The following is a 16,858-nucleotide window of genomic DNA, read 5'->3' on the forward strand; positions in this document are numbered from 1 at the left end:
AAATAGAATAAGATCCTCTATTCCCATCTTCCATCAAATCCTGAAGCTATAGAATGAACGCTTCCCACCAGGGTTACCGCTGCCTCCAACAGCTAGCATCTGACTTTTAGATTTAGCAGCCACCGGAAACACTCAAATGGAGCATTCCATTCAGTGAACTGCTGAGGGCAAAGCAGAACTGAACACGGAGGAGGCTTTTGAAACAGAACTAAAGAATATGGTGAAGAGATTTAAAGAACATGGGTACCCACAGTGGGTGCTCAACAAAGCCATTACCAAAGACACTAAAGTTCAGAGAAAAAACATCTTCACTCCTAACATCACTGATGAGGGAACTAGCGAAGAGAGTAACTAGAATCATCTCCACCTAGAGTGACAGCTCCAGAGACATCCAATGCATCCTAACCAAGAGCTGGGATATACTAACCAGTGATTCCACCATTGGTCACATGATACATGACAGGCCAGAGATCACACACAGGAGAGGACGGGGTTAGGTCAGTCCACAGTGACATCACCAGACCCATGACAACTAAGGAACATATACTTAAGGGTTTCTTTGCGTGTGGTCATTGTAAGGCATGCAGGAACAGCTACATGCGGAACGAATTCACAGTGGGTGGCGGACAAAAGAATAAAAACATTATATCCCAATTTCTCACATGCAGCACATCATTTGTTATTTATGTGCCTGAATGCCCCTGCAAACTGAAATACATTGGTAGCACCACTCAGATGGTCAAAAAGAGAGTACTTGAACATATGAGAGCTATTACTAATCAAGACCAACATTATCCAGTAGCCCGCCATTTTCAGATGAATAGTTTCTCTGACAGCTCACTACTCACATATTTTGCAATTGAACAAATCCAGAATTTACCCAGAGGGGGTGATAGGACCCTCACACTCAGGCAAAAAGAATCCAAGTACATAGTGGATTGTCAAATGAAAAGCCGGGGGGTGGGGGTTGAACCTGGATGAGGAGCTGGGAGTTCATCTTTATGATAACTAAATGAATAGCATTTTCCCTCTCTGTGGATCCTTCGTGTCTTTTAAGCTTCAAGGGTGTTTATAATCTGTATTGATACATTAATACGATGCCAATGTTGTTTTTAATACACTCTTCATTTCTTTTTTACACACATTTATATATTTTTTGCTTTTTCATTGTAGGAGGAAAGGAAGGGTCCCAATTGGCGAAGGCGATATCACACAGGCTTCCTGCCCTTGTCTTCAGAGGCACTAACAGGTGGCATATCCACAGATAAGACATTTTCACAGTGATTTTTTTGTGGAGTTTTACGATTGTATTGTGGAGCCTTCCATCATATGTTTTATTTTTAGATCGAACACCAGATGCAGGTATATGGGCACTTACCTGTCATTTCGGACTGTAGGTATATGTAGTATATACCCTACTTATCTTTCCCATTCCTTCCGCCCTGTCTATTATAATCATTCATTCACTGTTTTTTTATGTGCCGATTAGTCTGAGAACTTCATGTCATTACAGTGGTACAACCAGCCATACATGAGTGCATATAAGGAAGGATGGTGTGAGATGTGCCTGCTATACTGATAGGCTATTTGAGAGATGTGAGTGGCTCTACTAATAACTGGAAACTTTCCCTTGAAGAACATACGTTTACATTTTTGGAGAAAAGACATCATTGGCGTACCATAACTATATGCAGACATCTATAATTTATGATTTTTTGTGGTAATGGTGGATTTCATTGATCTGCTAGTGACTTCTGTTAATATTTTGCAATTCCTCATTTAGTACATTTTGGATAAAAGTGAAACTGTAAACTGCAACTCTGTTAATTGTGTAGGACACCGCATACAAGTAAGATTTACTCTTTTGCTTAAGATAGCCGACAGATATAACACTAAATGTATCTGTAATCGCAGTCCTTTGTTCGTTTTGAAACTCCTATGTAAAGCACTCACTGTGACGACATTACATGTGAGCAAGGCTGCGGACAGCTGAAACACGTTACGTGAAGCGAATAAAGCACTTCATTCAACTTTGCGTGTCCTGAGAGTGTGTTATTCCCGTCTTGGGTGCCTGTGAAGGATTATATACCCTGGAAAAATCGAAAGTAGAAGAGGAGATCTCGCAGTCCAAAGATTTTATGCAGTGCATTTAGTAAAGATAAGAAAATAAAAAAATCAGTGACTTGCTGATTTGGCGATAGACACAGATTACTAAATGATCCTCAACTGACATTTAAAGATTGCTGTATGAAAAAAAAAAACTACAAATGCCAAAGAATATTAGATTTCTGGACACAAAACTATTAAAATCTTTACCATGAGCATTGAAAGAGGGGTCACTGAACAACAACCAAAGACTATGCAGAAAAGCCCAGTAAAGGGAGAACTCTACATAGTAGGGTTAATGAACAGTGGGCATAGTCCAATCCAAACATGGGCGTATGAGGGTCAGAATAAAATAGTTCGAAAGCTGGACAAAAAATATTCTGTTTGTAGTTTCGAAAGATGCATGCGTTGTCAACCATAGTGGGATGTACATAAAGCTTCATGATAAGGTGGGTTAAATGTCGTCTGAAAATTAGAGGCCCTGAGCCATATTTAAGAGACATACAAACCGAAAATGCAAAGGAAATGCCTTGAAAGTATGAAAGGACGCAATCGGAAGGGAATGAGGTCTGGTGGAGAAGCAGAAGGTTTGCGTGAAAAAGCACCATGTTGCTTCTAGCTGTGGAATGGGGACCCATCCTTGAATCTTGGATTACTGGAGTTGGGGCATAGACCTTGCAAAGTGTGTGTAGTGATGGTTGAGTTTAGTCATTGCGGTCTACCATGGTTGGTAATACTTTATCTGGTGAAACTGTGCTGGTAAAAGCGATGTGTTTTTTGTGATTTAGGTTTACACAGATCAAACAATAGAGAAGCACCGAGTCGCTTGCGGCTGCAGGTACAGTGTAAGGCGTGTACACTAGGAGACACTTTGGCTCAAGGCAGTTAACACAAGGTCTTATGCTGCTGCAGACGTCTAGTGGCATGTGTAATTTCAGATATTATAGCGGGTGAGATGGTAAACGGGATCGTGATGGAGTTGAACTGCAGTTCCATGTAAGAATAAGTCAGTACTGATGTATTAATTTCATTATTTGTGGAAAACCAAGCAGAAGGAAGTATGAAGCTTCATTAGAGCACCCACCACGCCGTAGCGGGAAGCACTTCGTAGTTTAGCTTCTCACAATGAATGCCAGGGGGTGCAGAATAGAAGGGTGAGAGGAGCCTCTCTTTGGACAGCATGCAACCAAAAAAGACTCAAACAAAGCCACACAAGGCCGGGATGATAACGACACTGTTACACAAAGAAAACGATAGCGACAAATACAGAACACATTACAACAACTCTCCTCCTTCCTTAATAACCGGGACAGATTCGATATATTAACATAAAAGTTAGAAGAATCAAATACCCAGGAATTTTGGCAGCCCTAACACTTTCTCCCAATCCAGATGTTTTGCCACTGGTTTCTCCACTTGATTAGGAAGCCCTCCATTATAAGAGAATCTTGACTTTGAAGCACACAAGGAGTGATTCGCTCTATCGCGCCATATATCACCCACATTCAAAGATTCTTCCTTACATCAAGCCGAACTAATCAGACTCCACCACCTTCCACAGCTGCCAACTCTGTGTGTCACCGCGCGACACACAATATCGGCTTCCATCACATGGTCACCTGGGGAGGAGCCAATAGCAGGGAAACGAGCCGCAAACCTCTGTAAACCGTGGATTTTCAGCTCATTTGTTGTGGCTTTGCACGGCCAACATCCGTTAAGGTGCGTTTAAGCACACCAGGACCTCAGCAGCGGCTCATCAAGCTTTTAAAATATTGTTTGGGAGGAGGGGGTTTGGTGGAGGGGCGGGGCAAATAGGGCTTTAAGGTACTTCCCGGCATGAGACCTGCTCCCTCCAAGGTCCACCCCCTCACATAGTGACATTTTTGCATGAGTTGGCAAGTTTGACCTTCCACTGTCTAACTTTGCAGAATATATTGAACTAGGGTAGAACCATGTGCGGACCTACAAACGTAGGTAATCCCTTTTACTACCCAAGCGGAAGCCTGATCTTTACCCGGTCACCCACCTGAATCTTGGACTGTCTAATACTGTGCTTTATGTTGTGCCACTTACGTTCCTTCAGGTTTGATCTTCACATTCTTTGTAGGCTTGGACAAAGTTTAAATTACGCCAGCGTATTTCTTGTCATTTGGGGTTATGCATGTTTGGCTCAATTTCTGAAATTACTCTACTTCATATAATTATGCACTGTTCATGGTAAAAATGTACAGCGAATTCACGGGAAAAAAATAGCTGCAGTCTGCAATGCTTTTATTAATGCATACTCGTACCTAGAATTGATGGGAGGATGGATTTCGCACTACAAATAGCACAAAATGACAGATTTGAAGTTTGCCTAACTTTAGCATCATTTTGTGTAACTATGCAAAAGCAAATTATGCAAATTTCGCACATCTGTAGTTCTTGGTCAGCAATTCATTCATGCTAGTCAAACCCTTCTGCGTATGATGCTCAGTTAGCCAACTAGGATCGAAGTCCGAACCGGGAATGCGATTCCGCAGCAGCACGAAAGGGGCAAACACTGTGGAAGGATGTGGAATCAAATGGTAACTCCACATTATTTGTAAGAATATCCTTAAATCCTTACCATGGGATGAAACAGCCTAAACATCGTCACTTAAAATTTTGTCCACTCTTTCCAGTGAATCATTGGAAATAGGTGAGAAAAAAAGTGCACATTTGTGTACAATGCCATGTGTCTCAAAAACACAATGTAATTTTGGATGATGTCAATTGTACACTACTGTCAAATATAATGGAGTTTTGAAATCTTTCTCTATAAAAGTATTAACTGAAAACCCCCCAAACTGTTCCAATGACGGGTTCCTTCACGAATTTCCACATCACTCAATTAGAATAGTAATCCATTAGTACAACAATGTGTTTCAACTCATCACTCCATGTCTGGAAGGGACCTAAAAATCCAATCCAAATAGTTCCCACACTCGATCAGGACACAGAACCAGATTCAGAGGTGTGCATCCAACTTTACAGATTTATCCAAATTTCATGATTTATTTTTTCTTACTAGAATAATATGAGACCAACTCAGATGATTTAATAAGTTCACTTACACCATCCTTTCACATCTTTAGCACAGATGGTAGTTCCAGTCTTACACTTAAGGGGTAATTACTCAGTTTGTTCTACACAGGGAAAACATTGATCTCAAGTCTGATTTCATGGCAAAACCTTCAACTTTACCCAAACCTTTCCCAAACTGAACTCTACACTGATCCAGAATTTTAGTAAGGGTACCATCTTCCTGTCAAATATACTAAATGATTACTAAATTAATATTGAGGTACCAGGTTTGAGAATCAACCTAGGTACCCTTGGTGTCTGCACGACAACATGTGCTGCCCCACGTAAGTCGGCTACATTTTACCTATGGATTTCCCATCTTTGACTTGGCTTTGAGCAATAAAGAACCCTAACGTGTTACTAGAGTTCCCTCAATAGGAGATCGGTTTGACAACATGTCCATAAAGGTCCTTCTTTCACATCTGAATAAAAGTATATGGAGATCCACAGTTATCCAGCCTTTTCTTCTGAATATGGTCAATATAGAACAAATGAGTGGTGTATATGGTTCAGCACCTATTTCGTCTATGCTTTCATCTTCGTCAGTAACCAGAAGATCTCTTGTAGTCAACATCCTCTTTGTAGGCTGTCTCGCAGGATTGAACATCAGGAGGCAATGCTACAAATCATATGTATTTTAGAACACCATCCTCAGATTCTTGAATCGAGTTACCTATTCTAAATGAACTGCTGCCAACGTTCGAAAAATAAGAATAGTGTGGAGCGCCTTTGTTACAGAACCTGTGTACAAACCAAGCCCTCGAGACTTGGCACTTGGAAACTAGAGAATACAGTTTGGTGGTAAGGTTTTGGGACTCGGAGAATAATTGTCATCAAAATGTGGAAATCAGAATGCGAGGAAGGAGACAGTTGAATGCTGTTCTTAGAGCTCACACCAGGCTATGGCAAGAATCGCCTTAAAGGTAAGCCTTTCAACTATCAGACTACGAACTTTAGGCAGGTCATCATCATGGACCTTGTAATATGAAGAGCAGTTGCGCACTGAGGAGCACACGACCAAACAGGCATGTGTTAAAACCACACAAGGTTGGGATAATGAGACTTTCATACAAGCAGAAGCAGGAATGACAAATATGGAACACATTACTACATTATTTCTAGAGCATGACTATCATGTATGCAGGTATCATTGTGCAGCGGAGGATAGCATATATCCTCAAAAGCACGCACAAGAAACAAGCAGCAACCAAAAAAAGTCAGCAACCCTTTCCTAAAAAGCCGGTGATCGGTCTGAAGAGACAATGATAACTCGTTCCACAGCCCAGGCCCAAAGATGTGAAGGGCACTGCCTCTACATTGCATTCACTTAACAAAATAGAGACTGGAAAAGGCTCAGAAAATTATATTAGACTTCCAGCTGGGCCATTTTCAACCTAGAGATCTGGTCAAATGGAGGCCCAGATTCATAGGACAATAAATCATGTAGAGTACCTTGTGGTTGATCCTTTGCTTAAAGGAGGGCCAGTTCTGGGAGCATCTTGTCGTGCCCTCCATATTTTGGATCCATTCTCGCCTCTGGGCCATACTCATGGCAGTCTGTGATGTAGGGCATGTCCATGATCTTGTAAGAAAACATCTCATCACATCTACTTTTCAGAAGACTGACACAAAGGGCAATAGTCCTCAATGAAGCTGGAGTTGAACAACACAAGCTAAGCAGACCTTTTGGATTTCAGCTTCAAAATACAGGTCACAATCAAACCTCATGCCAAGATTTTGAGCCTGCCATACTGGCACAGGCATGGTCTCCAGCAGGGCAAGCCAAAGCCCAGAGTCAGGTGTTATGTCTTCTCCACATTCATCTGTAAGACGTTGCCAGCTGCCCATTTGTGAATGGAAGTAAGGTACCCACCCCAGATGACTGATTTGAGATGGAGGATAACTAATCTGGTCCTAGCAACAATTAAATGCCTTCCCTATAAATTAAAGGAATGGGGAAAATGGCTTAGCCATTGAGAACTTGAGCGCAGCACACATCAATGACAGCATAGATGGGCAGAAAGAGAGACGGACAGAGTATGATCGCTCAAGAAAGATTTAAACCATTGCATGGTGGAGTCTGTAAAGTTCATTTCCAAAAGACTATCTGAACAAAGTATCCTGCTTCAATCCATCAGGCCATGGACAGATCTAGGGACTGAAGCTACACTGGGAGCCCTTGTCCCTGGTAGCACACTGATCATCCCGAGTGGGCAGTAGGACAGATTCTGTGATGTGAAATGGCAAACCGCTACATGAAAACGGCCCTAGAACTCTTATCAGCCAGCTGGCTAAATGCTTCTCCATAATCTTGGAGACTGCAAGGGGAAGAGTAAGGAGTCCATTATTGGTGAGGATCCTGGTCTGCCGCCTTAGGCATGGGGTGTTCACCCCTTTCTTACAAACGTGAGAAGCATGTTCAGACGACAAAGGTGAATAGATACTTATGTAGGGAACGCTGGCAATATGAGTCCTGTAGAAGTTTTTCTTTGGACAGTTGAATGAAAAGGTTAAGGAAAATGATGAGTATTAAAAGAGACACCATCAGCTTGCAGAGATGTTCTGGTAATCATAGAATTAAAAAACAGTAGGCAAAACCCATTTCAATGCTTGTGATTGCCATTAGAGATCGGGATAAACCATATGCAGACCTCTCCCGCCCCTCTCCAAAAAGACACTCATGACACCACTGCTAAGTGATGAACCCTCTGAATGTGAACGCCAGCACCTGCCAATGTTATAGACTTGTTGGGATCCAGCAGTGAGGTGCAGCTTTAGCCACTTTTGCAGACCAATGTTGAGACCCATGTGTGGAGATACAACTCCCACCTAGGGAGAGAAAAAATTATAAATCAAAATACTTCTATCAATGTTAACTATGGGCTGTTTGGTCTGCACCGACCCGGTTATGATGAAACCAACTTTACTTTTTCTTGCAAGTGGTGCGGATTTCTTATTTCTGGTTACTGGTCACTGTTTTAGAGCGAGAAACGGCCAAAGGCATAGCAATTCATCTGAATTATCACTAAATGTGTTTACAATCAACAGCATGATTGGAGTGGCAGAGTTTCTATCATAGCCATGCTATCAGCTTTTGGAAGAACAATTTGATGGTGGTATAGATGCAAACAAAATGGAACAAAGCAACCCAGAGTTTGAAAGTAAATGCAAGAATATCCCAAAAATATTATTATAAATATGATCTTCCAATTCTTAGACATATTTAGGTATCGTGATTGGCAAAATGCTGTCACTGCCAGCATCCTACAGAGAAAACTAAAATAGTCTTTGAAGACATAATAATCCCTAAACCATGTAACTACAAACAGCATCGACATGTAAAAGTTAAAAAAAAAAAATCACGAAACGAGTGTCTGTAAGATAATAAGAACGAATCCCATTACTAAGCAGTGTTAATCGAAAGGAGAAGAACAGCAACACCAAAATAATTTTTAAACAAAAAGTTCCAGTTTGAAGGCCTCGGTGAATCAAGTATCGGGGAGGGCTGGCCAACAGGAGCTATGTTAAGTATATCAAGCCAAAAGTATGGCTATAGCTACCTATGGTAGTGAAATCTGGGGATACACTGCTGCGGACTCCCTTCAGGTAGCGGAGAATGACTTCCTGAAGCGCCTATTGTGTGTTCCGCGTGGAACCTCTAACTTAGCGGTCCATGAGGAACTGGGAGTTCCCTATGTAAGCGATGTACTTGCACTGCGCCCCCTGGTTTTTTGGCTGAAGTGCTGGCTGAACAAAGATTTAACTCTCAACCATTTGATTTTAAGAGTGTACTTCTCTCGACCATTCATCTCGAATTCCCTGGCTTCAGTATATTAAAAGCAGCTTTAAAGGGTTAGGGCGCAGCGATTTATTCCGTAAGCCTGAATCCATTGCCAAGAAGTATTTGGAATTAATTAGGGTAGACTTCTAGACCTTAAGGGAAGTGGATAGGGAAGCGCAGGAGATGCTGAAACCTAATGTCCGTACGTTTTTAATGCTTAAAACAACTCCAACAACGGAACCTTATCTCATGGGGTTTCTCTCAACACACAAGAAGTTTTTATTAACCATGTTTCGGATGAACCTCTTCCACCTTGTGTTAGCCAGACCAAAAGGGTACAGCAGAGGTCAAGTGTTAGCTCCCTGCGTCTGCGACGGACAGTCTCCGTAGGATTTGATGCATTTTGTTTTTATGTAAATTGTATGAAATTCCCCGAAGGCATTTTCTGGTTCCCATTTTAAAAAGAATGAATTTTAGACAGGCGTGGTCTGCCCTTATGTATCTTCAACTGCTGAAAGAGGACTGTAGTATTTTTATACTAGGGTTTTTAAAAGCTTCTGTGAAATCTAGGACCTGTATGGATGCATAGACATTGAAGGTTCTAGGTATGTTTTATCAGTTTAGTTGATTTAGCTTGCGGTATAAAGTAAATCTAAATTGGGTCCTTTTTTATAAATTGTGTAAGAGGATCAGACTTTTAAAATCATGTTTTAATGTATTACCTTTTTTATGTACCTGTATTTGTGTAACTTTTATGGTTTTTTGACTAAAAACCTAATAAAAGTTTATTTAAGAGGAGAGAAGAGTAGGGCTGGGGGGGTTTGGGGGGGTAGCCAATGACCATGCTACGGTGCATGCATATTGTCAGCGGTAATGCCTATTTTCTCCTTCAGGGTTCATGGCTTTCACTCCCTGCAAAGACCAACACACGGACATAAATCCAAAGAAAGTCACGAGGATGCAGTCTGACTCTTCAGGTTAGGCTAAGGATCCTGCCCACTAGCCGAGGTGCTTGATGAGCAGAGTTAGTAAGGCAAGGCTGTGTCTTGGCATGAGGGCATCTTGTAGCAGTCTTTTCTAGCAGACCCTGAAATGAGATGGTTTGTGGCTCCAATCAATACCTTGTAGTATGACTGAGCAGTGAACACAATCATTTTATTAAGGATGTTGCCTCTAATAACACTGAAGGTCATAAATGGCTGACTCTGGAGCCAAAGGTGGTCAGCGACCAGTACCACATCAAGCTCTTGTTTCAGCCAGGCACAATCACACTTAATGCGCCTCAGAAGTAGCACAGTAGGCTCGTCCTGCTTTATGGTGCCATATTCCTTGGTGTGGGACAGTCATCCCGTTGCATTAAACTCTGTCCTTTTCCATGGAGCATTGCCAGTACTTTGCGCTGAGGTCATCGTTGTGCTTCACATGCATCATTCAGACTTGGCGAGGTCTCGGTTATCAGGAGGGGTACCACTACTCTCTGTGATGGGGAGAGTGCTGCTCACATGCCCAAATTATACGCATACAGCTTTCTCTCTGTAGAGGGACTTGTGTCAATGTCTACCAATTATCCCTGGGTTTTGGGGTCTAGTGGACAAGAAGAAAAAGCTTTGAGAGTATTGAATGTTGTGGTGTATGGGATTTTTTGAACTTTTATTCAAATGTACTTTTATCTGCCTTACATTGATCCAGAGGATTTATCGGAGTTATGCGTTTTGGAGGCTCAATATGAATGCCCTAATACTGAATGTATTTTGGACTTTGCCTTGTTCTTGGCAACATAGTGTATGAGTTTGGCAGAAGGTGTAAGTACCGCAACCACGGTGGAGTACTTTGCACCGCCTACCAAATTTAGAGATGCCCTCCCGTCCAGTGGGAATCTCTTGCATTCACACGAACCGCCGTCATGATGGTTCACGTAAAAATGTATTAAAAGTTTGAGGGACGGCTGTGTCAAACTTTCGTGTTTTTTATTTTCAAAAACAATATGTCGTCCATCGAAATGGGAGCTTTCTTCCAATGCATGGAAGTAATTTTACAACTTTCAGTGTCTCGTATCCAAACAGGTTCCACCAGGCGGTGAAGGACAGTGAAAGCCTGCCATTTGTCCACCTCCTCTAAAAAGGGTGGGTGGACAAATGGCTAAAACTCCGATAGCCAGTACTCCCTCAGGGGTGCATGTTGGCAGCAGAGTTGTAGTTTCCATCATCGACATACTGATGGTCCGGTCCGCCAGGCTCTAAATGAGGCGGGCAGAAATTCAGTTTGGAGAATAGGGCGCTCCGCAGAGCGGCAAGCAAGGATGCTCACTTGTACCCTCTTTATTCTACCCACACCTTTCAGAATTAAAGGGAGCAAGTATCTGCCCTCTCCCATCCTACGACTGGAAGAAAACAGGCACCTGATTGTTTTATGTTGGTAATCCTTAAGTGCAAGAATAGTATGCCAACTCGTTCCCAACAAGCTTTCACAGTGTGTGAGAACCTCTTGGGAACTGAGCGTTACAACAACAAAGCTGATAGCATTTGGAACAACTGCTCTACTGATGTATGGTATGTTAATAGAATTGCTTTAAATGTGGTAACTGGGTCTTGCAGTCATTGGGCTAGGGACAAGTAATATAATGACCCGGCTTTCAATGAAGCGATCGGATTAAAGGACTGGAAATATGACGATGGGGAGGGGACTCGAGGGCTTGGCAAAAACCAATAGGAAAAATGCAGAGTTATTGAAAAGGGACAAGGGGCGGGGTGGGGGCTAGTGCTGAGGGGAAGAATGTGGAACAGTAAATTAGGATCACATCAGTTAATGGTCATGGTAGGGTGAAAGGAAAGTTTTCATTAACCTACTACACGCATTAGTCTAGCCCTAGTTTTACTTCAAAACATAATCATCCTTAAAGAATGGCCAGGCTATGTGACGCTGCTCTGCTGCCAGTACCATGTCATGGGTAGCAAAGGGTAAAGATAAAGGAGATATCAAAGGAGTGCTGGTGAGACAGTCTGCCCTGCATTATTGTGGTCCTCCTGATTAATGGGGCCCATAGCATGTGCCCAGCACATCCCAGAGACAAAAGTCTCTGATAAGCGATGTTTCGCTGTTTTGATGAACACCATTAAAAACGTGTTTACCTAAATACTTCAGTTTTTTAAAGATTTTAAAAATAGGATGATGAGTGAATTGTACTGAGAGAAAGTAGGTATTACAAATAGGATTGCGTGACTTGTCTCTGGCAAAAGCGGGGTTCCGAAAGTAGAAATAATAGGTTATTGTATATGACAAGGTAGGCACTAGGACTGGTAAACCCTCTTATAAATGGAATAGATTTATATAATACCTAGTAAGATATTAATTCAATATTATTCACATTTGAATGTACCTTATGTCTGTTTATTTGTTTTAAGTGGACTGATATTGAACACATTCTTGAAAAATGAAATCTGAAAACAATTCAGGGCTGATTTGCGGCAGTCAATGCTCCATTAAAAAAAGACAACCACATGAAAAACATTCCTCGGGCCATTGACTAAATAAAATACTTCAAAACATTGTATGTATTAACATAAATATGGCTCGATTATGATTTTTCCTTATGTGTATCAGTTTTCATGGGATAAGATGGCAGAAACTAGGTTGGCACAGGCTTCAATGTACACACTTCCTAACTACAATGACAACCTGGAGGTTAGATGTAAAACTCCCAGTGACGAAAGTCAATGGGCCAGAAGTCGTATTTTTGAAAGATTAATCATTAACATGGCTTTGAGACTTGCTGGAAATTATATCTGCAAGCGTATGTTGAACATACACATACAAATAGCTTTCAGAGTCAAGCCCACATTGTTAAAAAAAAAAAGCCTTCTTTCCTACCTTTTTTTTTTTTTTTTTTTTTTTTTTAAGTTTGACACATGGCTCGATCAATATATCAGAGCCATCTATCAAACTTAATATTTTTTTTTTTTAATCCCGAAATTTTATTTATTTTCTGAAATAAAAGAAAATTCTCCCCTTGCTATGGGAGTTCTCTCCCATGGCGGATGGGAGAATTGAACAATTTTCACTGCCCGAGCAGGGTTTTCCTGGCGGTGATGTTCAGTGAAAACTGATCTGTATGTCCACCCATCTAAATTAGATGGGCGGACCTAAAGTTCAACCTACTATGGCCCTTACTCCGTTGGGCCATCAAATGGGTATAATCATGGTGGAGATGGAGCAGTTTCCATTGTAGCTACACCATAGGTCATCCTATTTCTAAATCTGGCTGGTGGGTCACTATGTTGGTGGGTAGGATGCTCTGTTGCCATTGAGACGGAGAATCCTTACCACCAATGTATAAATTGGGCACTTAGTGTTTCTGGGCATTAGATTCGGCAGATGCTGCACCCAATCTGCTCCCTCACTGTTCCCTCTGTCTCCAGGCTCTCTCCCCAGTTCTGGATGGTTCTCTCTAACTCTAGAGAATAACAGGACTAGTGCGAATCTAGCACAGGCGCAGTTTAAATCACCTCCAGAACAGAATATGCACTCAATCAGGTTAGTCTCTTATGCATGCCTGAGTGGAATCAGTCTTCACAAGCATGCCTACACACACTGATGAAAGGTCGAGTTGCTGGAAGGCAGTCCACAAGTGTTTCTCACCTCTGGAGCGGAGCCGCATTCGAAAGGGCACCCTCTGGGAGTCTTCTCGTTCATCAGCTTCACACTGACCAATCACAACTTCTGCAGTTGCAGCCCCGTACAGGCTGATCACAACTACAGCAGTTGTAGCCCAGCATGGGCTGATCACAACACACATTTACAACCCCGACCAGACCTCTGCAAATGCACTGCCATCGTGTTGCTGCTCATCCTACAATAGGGAAAGTTTTGGGGAACTCTGAAACATTTGATACTCCAGGTACCTCACAGCCACTTTGGATGTACTGATACTCTTTCCTTCATCAACAGTCACTCCTTCTGAAGGAGAAGCACTCTTTGTTCCTCTCTCAGCAGATGTACAGGCTTCTAGGTGCTTCAGGATAGGTATATATCTCTTTAATCAAGTGCTCAAACCCTGGCTGCACTCCATGGAACACTTCCTTTCTCGGCCACAGAGTACTTGTAATTGGAACCACAAGTGGGGTCCTGCTTTTAGACAACTGGCAAACAATAGATGTGGATCCATTGTCTGAAACTGTAGAGCTGGTTTAAGTTCTTTCCAGGCTGTTCTCCAGACATTGCCTTTGTGTAGAGGGATGCCCCTTACAACAGGGTTGCCTCCATCCTGGAGTATCCAACAACAGAGGTACAAAAGGGTGTGAGGTTTCTGCATGTGGCTGTCATCAGCTCAACTGAAAGCGTAATTAGGGAATGAACCAGGCCTCCCCTAAAGGTCACAACGCTGTCAAACATATGTTACTAAAAGAAATTGGGGATTGAGCAACCCTATTCTGGGGCACCATCAGATAAATATGCTATGCAGCTGCTATCCTTTGTTTCACATCTTTTCTAACGCTTACAATACCTTAACAAGATCTCACCAGGGAGGACTGCTTGCCATTTCAATGTGTCTGATTCAGCCGCAGTATGGAAAGTGCAGAGGTTCCAAATGAAAGCACACTGTCTCCACCTCAACTGTAAATATACATCAGTCAGCATCCCTGTCAGTGCAGGCCTTTGTTGTTCAGGCATTCAGGGCGACAGGGTGGGTCCGTATGACCTTTGTAATAGGAGCCCCACCTATGTAAGCCAGATAAGCATCACCGGTCCTTCACAGTGGTAATGTGTTGTAATTGATGGTGTTTACTCTGTCTCAGTATAGCTTCGAAAACAATTGACCCAGACCATGTGGGTCTTAATATGGCTCAGACTTTGGCATAATTGCATAAAACAAAAAAAACTGCACATACATAATGTAAAGTAAATTACTGCACATATTTCTGTATTTTGACTTTGTGGGCTTAAACAAGACTTAGGGACTTCTTTAAAGTTTGGCAGAACGGGAACTCTTGCCGATAAGCAACTTTATTTCACAGCCCAATTAAATCCCAAATTACATGAATACAATAGCTGCATCATGGTTATCAAAAATTGTGGTATTTCCCATTTCAACAGCTCAGAGGTGAGCCACGAAGCATTTACACATTCACAGTTTCTTTGCCAAAACGCTGTTGCCAAGCTTTTTAGGTCTCGGCTGGCGTTGGAGCACGCATGCGCTCCTCGCCTCGGGACTTACAGTAAACAAGTTACTTTGAGATGGGGACTCAAGCCCAGCCCCTCCTTTCCATTGGGTAGCGTCAGCGTTTATGATAAACGTTGGCTTCCCATTGGAAAGGAGGGTATTTCGTTGCCTCCCTTTCACTTTTTGCCGGACTGGCTCACCTGATTCACGGATGCTGTGAACACCTTTCTTATCTGCTTGTTTATTTAACAAGAAGATAAGAAAAGGCTTCACAACAGCTGTGAAGCAGGCATGGAGCTCGGAGGCGCACGGGATCACGGGGAGGACAAGGCAATGGCGAGCGCTTGTTTTTAAACAGAAACGTGTGTATCACAAGGAGCATTTCTGTGGGTGGAAATGTCCATTTTCTTGAGAAAGGCGACTTATTTTGCTTTGCATTTTGTAAAGAGTGCTTGATTCCAGCGTGCCCTAAACTGGTGAATAATTGTACAAGAGAAACCTTCAAAAAATGTTGCACATTCAGCCGGAGCCCGGGAGCGTTCCTAAAGGATGAGGAGTTAAGGCTGCGGCCTGTCAAGTTCAGCAGCACGGTGTCCGCGCGCCGGCCTCCCTGCTACATATTGCTACATATTCTCAGATCTGTGTCTTTTAGTTCCTGCATATATTCCACTTTTGACCCCTTCTTGAAGTCTAAGTACCCCGGAGAGTTGCAGGCTCTCAGAACAAATAGATTTTCCTTCGTGAAACCAAAGACGGGCTCGTGGCTGCTGCTGCAAATTTCTCCCCAAGTGCCCCCATGTCCGCATTCCGGATAAAGTTACTTATTACCACTCAAGCACCAGAACAGCAAGCACAATATATTGCCAATTAGCTCCGGCGCCCTCGGTGACACGTCCCGGCTTTCCACATTATTATCACGTTGTCAAACACTTGCCTCATGACGTCGCATTCAATACAGATGCGAAAATGCAGCAAGGGAGTTTGTATGGGAGAAAGCGCAGCGCTTAATTTGTAAAACCATAATCTTCGGGGCCCTCGTCAGGAGGCCACTGCAGCTTGCACCTCCCATTGCTCCTGCCCGCGTTGCCAATAAATCACCATCACAACTCTAACCATCACACTCTCCTACAAGTGTGACAGTTCAGACTAATCCAGGCCCCCAAAGCTGTAAGAATGGCTTGAGTGGCAGGTAATAGTCATTTTTAAAATATGTTCAATTATTAAACAACTGTTGTGCTCACATATCTAACTGCTACATAATGCAACATATTCTCATATCTGTCTTTTAGTTCCTGCATATATTCCACTTTTGACCCCTTCTTGAAGTCTAAGTTCCCCGGAGAGTCGCAGACTCTCAAAACAAACCGATTTTCCTTCGCGAGACCAAAGACCGGGCTTTGTGTGCTTTGTAGTTGGCTGCCGGGTGGAAGGCCAGGCTGGACCGGATGGAAGGCGGTGCTGAGTACCCCGAGCCGAGTTGCTGGGTTCATTGGCCAGGCTGTAAGGCAAGGCTGGCTGAGAGAAGGGCTTGACGGATAGATCGATAAACAAGCATTGAAAATGTAATAGGTCTCGCCTTTGATTAAGTTAAAGCCATTTGCTTTGCTAATGGTTTTGTATAGCAAAGCAAAAGGCTTTAACTTAATCAAAGGCGACACCTATTGCATTTTTAATGCTTGTTGTAGAAGTGACCTTGCAAAATTTGGTTT

The 16,858-nt window shown here is 42.5% G+C and overlaps 1 protein-coding gene and 1 long non-coding RNA gene across 2 annotated transcripts in view; one reads left to right on the forward strand and one right to left on the reverse strand.

Moving 5' to 3' along the window:
• LOC146860465 (uncharacterized) overlaps positions 1-1,310 on the forward strand; it is a 48,646-nt gene extending 47,336 nt beyond the window's left edge. Inside the window, exon 3 of the long non-coding RNA XR_014978820.1 lies at positions 1,174-1,310. This is a non-coding gene — a long non-coding RNA (uncharacterized LOC146860465). The remainder of the gene's footprint in view (positions 1-1,173) is intronic.
• LOC146860464 (ras and EF-hand domain-containing protein-like) overlaps positions 1-16,858 on the reverse strand; it is a 222,550-nt gene that overhangs the window by 160,481 nt on the left and 45,211 nt on the right. The gene's annotated exons all lie outside the window — the stretch shown is intronic.

This window comes from Triturus cristatus, chromosome 3_1 (genome assembly GCF_964204655.1).
Source record: "Triturus cristatus chromosome 3_1, aTriCri1.1, whole genome shotgun sequence".
NCBI lineage: Eukaryota > Metazoa > Chordata > Amphibia > Caudata > Salamandridae > Triturus > Triturus cristatus.